The sequence below is a fragment of the Mirounga angustirostris genome, unplaced genomic scaffold (assembly GCF_029215605.1).
Source record: "Mirounga angustirostris isolate CCGP_5_RB_7025 unplaced genomic scaffold, mMirAng1.0.hap1 SCAF_9, whole genome shotgun sequence".
In the NCBI taxonomy this organism is placed as follows: Eukaryota; Metazoa; Chordata; class Mammalia; order Carnivora; family Phocidae; genus Mirounga; species Mirounga angustirostris.
This window is the reverse complement of record NW_026991717.1, coordinates 45,555,577-45,566,564: the sequence shown is the minus strand read 5'-3', so window position 1 is coordinate 45,566,564 and position 10,988 is coordinate 45,555,577. Positions and strand designations below refer to the sequence as shown.

The window sequence follows — 10,988 nt, the reverse complement described above, 5'->3', positions numbered from 1 at the left end:
GCTTAGACTGTGTATTTCTTTCGGTTGTCTTGGGAGACATGGAAGGCACTCTGGAGGGGCTGGTGAGGCCTCCCTAGCCAAAGTGTGGCCACTGCTTTAGAGAAACATAGCCTATCCCATTCACATGCCAAAGAGACTTAGAGAAATCATTATTCAAAGTATCAGCTTTTTCCTTGGAGCTTTGTTTACCTTATTAGCACATCTCCCCACCCCACACATGCAAGCAGTTTCATCACAGACAAAATCACAAAATCACAGACTCCCAGTTTCAGGTGAACAAATAACCCATGTGGTTTTCATACATCCTCTGATGTAACCTCCAGGTGCAGGGAACACGGAAGCCATCATCTGTTCAGTTCCTCATATATGCCCGCCACTTTATGCATATATATACACTGTTTATATTATTTCATGCCCTTATAACCACTTACCTCGATGTCCCCCTCCTTTCTACAGACGAGGAGACTGAAGTCAGCGATAGCGTATGACTTTCACATGGCCCGCGGCTAAGAAGAGTGAGATACAAACTCAGATATAAATTGCCAAGTTGGCTCACTTTTCCCTGTCTGTGGCCCCCACTGCTTGCCAAGGGGCTGATTCTAATTCCTCCTGAGCATGGGGAGAAATTGCTGTCCTTGAACCTTTCACCTGTGGCCCTGTGACTGCCCTCGGAGGCCTCAGAGCTCAGGTCTAATGCTCAGGCCGGCCCCTCTGATGTGTGAAGACAGACCTCCCCACTCGCCTCCTCAGGCCAAGGGCCTTCAGCTGTAATCCCAGGGCCAGGTGTCACCCCATAGTGGGCCCTTCCCCGCCCTGCAGGGGGAGGATAGTGGAGGGAGGTGAGGCGAGAGAGCCATAAGCAAATGTGCTTGATGATCCGGTGACTGAAAAAGCACGAAGAGAAATGGCTTTGTCTTTTGAGACCTCGGAGTCTGAAGCTAATGCCAAGAAAGCTGCTCATCTCCATTCCTCTGTAATCTTGTTGGGAGAGAAGCAGACAGGTGCATGCAGGATGGACTGGGGATGTCCCCTGTCCTCCCTGCCTGCCCCCAGAATACTAGGGCCCCTACCTTTTTAGCCTCTTTTTTTTTTTCTTAAGCTTTTCTGTTTTGTTCTTCTCTTCCTTCCTCCCTCTCTCCCATCCTTCCTTTTTCTCCTCACAGCATCGCATTACAATAGAAATCCCAGTGAATTGAGAATCTAAAAGACAGGGTTCAGAATCTGGCTCTGAGCCTCACTGCCGGGGTGCCCAGTGGCCAAGTCATCAAGCTTCTTGGGCCTCAGGTGCCCCATTTCCCTAAGGAGATTTAGAATGACCCACATCCAGTGGGGTCAGTTATATGAGAGGAGGAAGCACCGCAGAACCCTAAATGCTCTACACCATGAGGACTGGGTGCTGCATGACTGAGGAGGGCGCGAATTCCCAGTCCTGGCACTTACCACGGCCCAGGGCTTGCTGCAGAGGTCACACGCATTCTCTCGGATGGTGTTAGGATCTGAAGGGATGTGGCCTGCAGCTTTCATTTCCCATTTAGTAATACCTGGAGGGAGGACAGTGCCCGAGGACATTGTTTTGGGCAGTAGTATTTAAAGACCTCCATTTATCTGGCTGCAGTTTCAACAAAGGCCCATTAGATTAGTGATTAAATTAAATAAACATAGCCAAAGAGACATCCATTCAATAAGTTATGCAGCCAAAGAAAATGAAATAGTAGAATATTTAATGACATGGCCACAATATTTTTTAAGTGAAACAGGCTGATTACAAAATGGAATATACACTATGATCCTTCCATAAACAATACAGGTTTATATAGGGGAGAATATTCCCCAACATGTTTGCTTTTGTTATTTCTAGTTGGTGAACCGTGGGTGAATTTTATTATTGCATTTTGCTTACTGGTACTTCAATTTGCTGCAATAAAGATGAATTGCCTTTACAATAAAAGATTTTTTTTAAATAAATAAACAGGGCGCCTGGGTGGCTCAGTTGGTTAAGCGACTGCCTTCGGCTCAGGTCATGATCCTGGAGTCCCAGGATCGAGTCCCGCATCGGGCTCCCTGCTCGGCAGGGAGTCTGCTTCTCCCTCTGACCCTCCCCCCTCTCATGCTCTCTCTCTCTCATTCTCTCTCTCAAATAAATAAATAAAATCTTTAAAAAATAAATAAATAAAATAAAATAAATAAACAAATCCAAATCGACCCATTCATTAATGTCTCATGTCCTGAGGATAGTGCTTGGCCCAATTACTTCTCCAGCAGTGGTGTGGCTGTATTTCTTGTAAATACACTGAATCCTTATCCATGGATTCTAGGAGACTCAGCAGATAGAGGAATCCATGACTCTATACCAGGCTGGTTTTGACCCTGGGTAGGGATGCTCAGCTGTATTTTGTAATGCACATATGGGTGTATTTCTATGAGAGCAAAGGCAATTAGTAAGTATTCTTTGTAATGTGTGTATGGTGTGTGCATGTGTATTTATACCTGGCAAATTACGAATTCACAGTGGATATTAACACATATGTAACTCACAGAGAGAAATGAAAGTATGGTTTAATAGGAGGCCAGTGCACTGAGAATGAAATATTTCTTCCGGTCATCTGCTGCAACTTGTTCAAGACCATTTCGCTGTATGGGCCTCAGTTTACTCATTTGTGTGGGAGCCAGAATAAACCTTTAAATCGACAAAGTGAGTCTGAATCCCAGAATGTGCTTTGGTGGTTGTGTTCCCTCAGGCAAGTTATCTAACTCTGCGAGCTTCAGTTTTTCTCTCTGCCCAATGGGCAATAATGCCTTCCTCATGGGGTGTTTTGCTTGGCACAAAGAAACTCTTCTGCAAATGAGAGAGAGAATGACCTGGCAATAGCACCTTTCACTTGAATGGAAGAGAAGAGTGTAGGGTTCCTTTTTATTTTGCCATTGAAGTTTGCAGAGTGGCCCCTCACACACACACAATGTTGAGCGTCAGCAACAACGCCTATTGTTCCCTGGACATGCATCTGCCATAAAAGGGTCTCTCATCTTCAGCAGTCTCAAGCAACAGCCTGTTCCAAAGATGTGCTTTATCTTGACAATGAAGATTCTTCTTTCCAGCATTGAACTTTTAAATGTTGACAATGTTGAATAAAAATTTTTCTAAAACACATTTTACAATAATTATCCATTATCCTGGTTTCTTAAACTAAATATACTGACCTGCGTGTAAACTTTCATTGACGTCTCAGGTCCCCATTATCATATTGTGGGATGACAGCTCTCTCCCTGCGTTAATATGTGTGCACATCCTCTCCCTTCCTCGGTTCTAGTTGTTTCTTTTGCTGTTATTGTACCTGCCTTAAAAAACAATCCTTAGTACTTTCCAGTTGCAATAAAATCAGGGCTATAGGATTATCTAGGGCAAACTCCCTCTTAGAGAAATAAGAAGCATATTTGGAGATGTGAAGAGAAACAGTGGAGATACATTTTCTTCAAGATGTTTAATCTGCTATGGATTGGTGAGCTGAGTAAAAGAGCTTAATAGGACTTGCATAGCAAATAAAAATCAATAAGGATAAAATAAAAGTCTGCTCAAAGAAAGAAAGTACACGGCTTGAGTCCAGACACTGTGTGGTACTTCCTTTCCAGAGACCCTCAGAAATCTTTTCTCGGCAGCCCTGGGATCAAGAGGGCTGAGGGAGCTGGGAAACTGACCTCCAGATAAGAAAGCTGCCTATATGTGCACACACACACACACACATACACGCCCCATATGTGCATATACAGATACACACCCATACACAAATGGAGGAGGAGACTGGGTCCCTAAATGGGCTAGCTCAAAGAAATAAGCCCCATTTAACCCCTGTTGGCTTAAACAGGTCTTTTTTTAAACGGTGCACTTTGAGATAACCTGGAGGAGATCTGTGCTCTGAATGTGTTAAAGGGCTTCAGAAATCCACACCAGAGGGAGTCAAATGCTTATTCTCATTTCCTGCCTGTTCCTGCAGCAACTGCCTCACATGCCTATTGAAGAAACATACCTTTTCTCTCCAATACCACAGAACACCTGCCAGAGAAGGAAGAAATACGAAAACTTTAACAGCATCTCAAGAGTGTTCCCCCTTTGCTCCTCACCAACTACTGACAATCAATGTAAAAGTAATCCTAGTTTTTATTTGAAGCTATCTTGGCTTTAAAAGAACTTTCCAAAAAATGATTGATGCGATGAATTAAACCCGTAGGTAACCCCTGAAATCTGCTTTGAATAGCAACAAATTCCTAACAATATCTTCAACGCCTGCAGCAACGAAATCTAATCTCTGAACTCCTAAAGGTCAAGATTTGCTGTCTGGTAGCACGGCTCAAGAGTAAATGCTCCCTAATGCTGCACTAGGCGATTGCTTTGCACTCCAGACAATGTCAATTTTGTCCAAGTAGCTGCAGATGTGTCTAGCATTAAGTCAGAATGGTGTCAAGGGCCCTTCTTGAACACCGGCTGCTTCTCAGAGAAACTGGTCCTAAAGCCCTAGTCTATTACAGTCCATGCCCAAAAGGCAGACATTTAAGGCTTAAAGGAGGATGGAGAATAAAGCTGCATTAGATTTTTTAATGTTTCTGAGTCAGGAGACCCAGGGGAAGAAATTCTCTGGTGATCCAAATGTCCTTCCTCTCCCCTCCCACCAACATTCTTTTGGATTTCCTGATTAAGGTGCTGTCACAATATCTATGAAGTCCTACCCTTGAGCTGCTTTCCTGATAAACCATTCATCACTGCTCTGGCCTGTTCTAGCTATGGAAAAGCTATAAAAGACTAATGAAACCATTACATTAAGAAGTATGTATGTTACAGGAAGTAATGTACCAAGGGAAGGCATGCGGTGGGGGCAGGGAAGTAGAGATGGAACCACCCTCTGAACAGAGTACTCAGTATAATGAAGTCTGCAAATGTATCAGCTCCTTCCTCCCCAGCCCTGCAAAGACACACCCCTCTCCAATATACCTCTTTAGTTTAAACCTTTTTTTTTAAAGCAGGAAAACATTATAACTGATTTGAAAGCATACTTAACCTAGATCTGGATGAAGATATTTTGGGTTTTAAAATTGCTAAGGCTCAGATGGAAGTATTTTGCTTTTTAAAATTGGTAAGGCGAGTGTAAACCAGGTAATAGTTCTCACATTTTACTGGGAAAACCGTATTCATCTGCCACCATTAGTATTTCTGCTACTCTGGAATAATCTATTTTTACTTTCTTTCTGTGTTCTCTTCATCCTTTGTTAGCCTTAAAATAACCAAATGTCTACCTGCGGCAGGTTGCCCTGAGTTCCTATCAGCAAGCCTTGCCAGTCTATGGAGGAAAACAGTTATGTTGTTCCTTGTGTTAAACAAAAGACTCTTCTTTTTTGAGAGCAAGCGAGCTAGTGAGCACTGGAGAGGGGCAGAGGGAGACGGAGAGAGAACCTTAAGCAGGCTCCATGCTCAGTGCAGAGCCCAACATGGGCCCCATCCCACAACCTGAGATCATGACCTGAGCCGAAATCAAGAGTCGGATGCTTAACTGAGCCACCCAGGCATCCCAACAGAGTTCTTTTTGGAAGAACATCTCACATTTCACTTGACAGTACCATAATCCAGGATGAGAAAACATGTTCCAGAATTTTCCAAACTTTCCTGAGTTTCTCCTTAGCAAAAGATAAGTAACAAGTGGCAGAGGTTGCTACCAAATCACTCTGAACCGTCTTTGTCCAAAAACCACTGCGGCATTCTACAGATAAAATGTCATCTGTTCTGTGAAATCAATAAAGGAGGCAAGCCTAATTTCTCTGCATCAGGAAACATAATGTTACTGAAAACCCTGAGTCTGATTTTCTTCATTTCAGTCCTGACTGCATCATGCTTTTGGCCCTTCTTTTCCGCCAATAACTTGCACTGGCTGCCAAGTACCACTTGGAAGGAAGTCTAGCCTAAACTAGGGGTATTAAACTATGGAATCCAGGCAGGCATCATAAATGAGGGAAGGGAGCAGGTATACTACAATAGTGAGTGGTGGGCCTGTGGTGACTGATTCAGCTTGAGCCAGGTGTTGCCATGTAGAAATGCTTCCTTGCAAGGCTGGATTGTCTGATTTTTTTTTTTTAAAGAGAAGAGAAATATGGATTTTATTGGGGGTGAAATCTCTAGATGGTTAAATATGGGCTAAATTTTTAAAAACATGGTACAGGCAAACAAAATTCAGCTGTCTACCAGATCGAGCCCTTGAGATGCCATTTGTGATTTCTGCTTGAAATCCATTTACAGCTCAGCTCAAATGCGGAGTCAGCTGACTAATTAGAAGTGTTGGTAGGGAGATCAAGAATGGTGGAGACCCAGCACGAGATCTGCCTATAATTGGACCAGCTGGGGGGAAATTCAACCTGCATGTCCACACAGGCCTGCAAATGAGCAAATCCCAGGATTCTACCTATGGGAATGGGTTCAAAAGTCTCTTATTTTAAAAGTAGGAATAGGGGGTAATTCGTGCCCAAAGAGGTCAAAACTAAGAGACATAGCTAAAGAGGTTAAGAAGGTGAGTTGTAAGTTCAGCTAGCCCAAGGTCTAAATGAGGGTGCTCTTATGGACTGAACGTTTGTGTCCCCTCAAAATTCATGTGTTAAGGTTCTCACCCCCAATGTGATAGTATTTGAAGGTGTGGCTTTTGGGAGTTAATTGGGTTTGGATGAGTTCACGGGGGTGGAGTCCTGCTGGGATTGGCTGGTGGCATGGCATACATGTGCTTGCCCACCCTCCCTCTTCCTGTGTCCTTTTCCCTCTATGCCATGTGAGGATACAACAAGAAAGCAAACACCTGTAAACCGGGAAAAGGGCCCTCACTAAGAACCGACCATGCTGTCACCCTAATCTCAAACCTCCAGGCTCCAGAACTATGAGAAATAAATGTTTATTGCTTAAGCCACCCAGTCTATGATACTCTGTTATAGCAGCCCAAACTGATTAAAGACATATGCTAAGCAGGATTTATCACACCTGCCAATTGCAATGGACTGGGCCAATAGGCTGCTGGGGTGGCTAAGAAGCTGAGAGGAAGGAGTGCTAAGGATAGTGGTTTCTTGAGTGCAGCGGTTTCACTATCCCTGGTCTAAAAGAGCCTAAGGTTTGGAGCGCCTGGGTGGCTCAGTTGGTTAAGCATCTGCCTTCGGCTCAGGTCATGATCCCAGGGTCCTAGGATGGAGCCCTGTGTCAGGCGGGAGCCTGCTTCTCCCTCTGCCCCTCCCCCTGCTTGTACTCTCTCTCAAATAAATAAATAAAATCTTTAAAAAAAAAAATAAAAGAGCCTAAGATTTGAGGGATTACCACTTAGTTCTTTTTTTTTTTTTTTTAAGATTTTATTTATTTATTTGAGAGAGAGAGAATGAGAGAGAGAGCACATGAGAGGGGGGAGGGTCAGAGGGAGAAGCAGACTCCCTGCCGAGCAGGGAGCCCGATGCGGGACTCGATCCAGGGACTCCAGGATCATGACCTGAGCCGAAGGCAGCCGCTTAACGAACTGAGCCACCCAGGCGCCCACCACTTAGTTCTTACTTGGGTGGGCAAGGGTTCCAGTTCTACAACAAAACCATGGGCCCTTGGAAGTACCCTGCCTGGTATCTTTAAGTCATGTGTATAGAGATTCTATAGAATTCATCAGAATATGGACTTGCATCATGCATTTTCAAAGAGTAACGAACATTTATCACATTGAAAAGTAGTTAAAAATATAGATTCTAAAACGAACAACTCAGTATCTGTGACAATAAAGCAAAACATTGAGTGATTACATGTATAAAGGTATTATCAGCCCCATACCTGGCCCCTAATACTTAAATATTAGAACTAGGTGCCCTACTCACGTTCCCCTCTAGGACCTAGCAATTCGCTCTCCAGTGGCTGGGAGTGTTGGCTACTGATGGCTCACAGCTGAGTCCTCTCCAGGACCTGCCTTCAGCCACAAAGCTGCTCCTGGGGGCAGCCTCCATTCAATGGCTCATCAAAGGAGGATACAAAGTCTTGACCTCCCTTGCTTCAATTGGAACAACTTAGAAGGGCCATCCTAGTTCCAGAGCTCCCATAAGATCACCTGAAGCCTCTGTTGCATCTACCTCACAGTCCAATACCTCCTCTGTCCTATCCACCTCCTTTACTCTCCATTCTGCCCATAAATCTCAGAATCTGTTTCCTGGAAACTGACATACAACATGGATCAAGTTGAAATATACATAGAATAATAAAATAACAAAGATGCTGTATGCTAGGCAAATTTTAAATGACTTTCATATTGATGGAATAAAATTGAAAATTTAGGGAAGCAAGAAAGGCTTATAAATTTTAATGAAAATATTTCCATTTGTCCATAATATCAGCTTTACGTATGTGTAAAAAAATACATGTTGTTTCAGTTTACCTAGGATGCCTTTTTGTTCATTTGGGGGACTTTTCCCACTCTAGGAGATTTGAAGAGCAGGAGCCAACTGTGGTACCTTAGTCCCTGGAGGCAGAAGTAGGCAAGTGACCCTGGTCTGATCGGTCTATAATGATTAGTCCAACAGAAATGCATGTGACCAAGGCAGAGTCAAGCAGAGTCATTCCATGAGATTTAATGGTACACACCAAAAAAGACAGGTTCTTTCTTCTTCTATCATAAGCTATGATAATGTAAGCCTGGAGCTGCTAGTGGCCACTCCCATTTACAGTAGAAGAGAATAAAGCTGACACATAGAGAGAAAGAGGGCCAAGAGATGAAGAGATAAAGAAGACAAAACTGTCTATGCCCTTGGATCCAACTATGCCTGAAGTCAGAACCTTGGACAACCTAGTTATATAAGCCAAAAATATTCCCCTTCATTTTGCTTTAGCTGCATTGATTTGGGATGTCCATCCCTTGCAACTGATAGAGTCCTGATTAATTCATTGCATTAATCATCCAGAGACAGATTAAAAATAAAACTAAATGACAATTAGGATCGTCGTAACAGCAAAGTAGAGGTTCCAAGAGCGCTTACCAAATCTGAGCAAAGAAATGCAGTCATGAAAAAGAGGATGCGGGGCAGAGCAAGATGGCGGAGGAGTAGGAGACCTGGATTTCGTCTCCTCTCAGGAATTCAGCTGGATAGGGATCAAACCATTCTGAGCACCTACAAACTCAACAGGAGATCGAAGAAAAGAAGAGCAACAACTCTCTCATCAGAAAAGCGACCAGTTTCTGGAAGGTAGGACGTGCGGAGAAGTGAATCCGAGGCGATATTCGGGAGGATAGAGGCGGGGGAGGGGCCTCCGTCAGCCGCTTCTGGCAAGTGATAGAGCCGCGGAGCACAAAATCGGAACTTTTAAAAGTCTGCTCCGCCGAGGGACGTCACTCTGGTGGCTAAGCGGGGGGTGGAACCCTCCGGGACAGTGTGGTCTCAGGACCCTCGGGGTCACAGAAAGACCGGGGGTGGCTGAGTGCGGCAGAGCTCCCAGGTAACGGAGCAGGGAAGCCGGCTGCAGAGATGGAGCCCAGGCGCGGGCTCTCAGCTCGGGGTTGCCATTGACCGTGATCCGCGGCACAGTCGGGCCCCTGCTCCTCCAGCAGGGACCCAACAAGCGGCAGATCCGGGGAGACTCACCTTCCTCCCCCGGGAGGAGCCGCGCGGGAGTGCACCGCAGGGATCTGCTGGGTTTGGAGACTCCACCCGGGGTCGGGTGCCAGAGACAGAAACGCGCGGTCACAGGCCGGGTGAGCACGGAGTGCAGCCGGAGACCGGGGAGACGGGAGTGACCGACGGCTTTTCTCTGGGGGCTCACTGAGAAGCGGGGCCGGAGTTCTCGGCTCCTCCAGGGCGGAGATTGGGAGGCCGCCATTTTCACTCTCCGCCTCCAAAGCTGTACGGAAAGCTCGCAGGGAACAAAAGCCCCGGAGAGCAAACCCGAGCAGATTACTCAGCCGGGAGGGGGCAAGGGCGGGGCAATTCCGCCTCCGGCAGAGACATTTGGGAACCACGGCAACAGGCCCCTCCCCAGAAGATCAGTGAGAACAGCCAGCCAAGACCAAGTTTACCGATCAATGAGAACGGCAGAACTCCAGCGCTAGGGGAATACTGCACATAGAATCCATGGCTTTTTTACCATGATTTTTTAGTCTTTCAAAGTTAATTTTTTTTAACTGTCTTTTTTTCTTTTGAATTTTTCTTTTTCCCTTTTTCAACCAACATCTTATCAATCCCTTTTTTTAAAAAAAACATTTTTATTTTTCATTTTTAGAGTCATATTCTATCCCTTCATAGTAGTTACCCGTATTTTTGGCTTATATATATAAGTTGTTCTCTCTTTAAAATTTTGAGATAGTTTCTTCTAACAGATTAAAATATACCCTAAATCTCTAGTATATGGTGTTTTCTATTCCCCTGCCTGATCACATTCTCTCCCTTTTTTTTTCTTTTTTCTTTTTTTAAATCCTCTTCTTTCTTTTTTCAAACATCTTCTTATCAATTCCTTTTATAAAATTTTTTATAATTTCTATCTTTGCAGTCATATTCCATCCCTTCATCATATCAACCCTTATTTTTGTACATATATAAGTTTTTCTTTCTTTAAAATTTTGGGAGGCACTTTCTTCTAAAAGACCAAAATACACCCCAAATCTAGTGTGTGGCACTGATCTATATACCAGCCTGATCATATTTGATCACATTCTGGTTTTTTGTTGTTGTTGTTTTGTTTTGTTTGTTTTTGTTTTTATCTTTATCTTTTTGTTTTTTTTCTTTTGCTTTTTTCTCTCTTTCCCTTTCTTTTCCCACTGCTTCAGGTCTTTTCTGATTTGTTTAGAGTATATTTTCTGGGGACGTTGTTACTCTGCTAGCATTTTGTTCTCTCATTAATCTATTCTCCTCTGCACAAAATGACAAGATGGAAAAAATCACCTCAACAAAAAGAACAAGAGGTAGTACCGACTGCCAGGGACCTACTCAATACGGACATTAGTATGATGTCAGATCTA

The 10,988-nt window shown here is 44.1% G+C and overlaps 1 long non-coding RNA gene across 1 annotated transcript; it reads right to left on the bottom strand.

Moving 5' to 3' along the window:
- Positions 1-431: 431 nt before the first annotated feature.
- LOC135365706 (uncharacterized) lies at positions 432-3,425 on the bottom strand. The gene is made up of 3 exons (XR_010413915.1): positions 3,199-3,425; positions 1,441-1,541; positions 432-506 (listed from the first exon to the last, which is right to left on the bottom strand). It is a non-coding gene; the product is annotated as an uncharacterized LOC135365706 (long non-coding RNA).
- Positions 3,426-10,988: the final 7,563 nt, after the last annotated feature.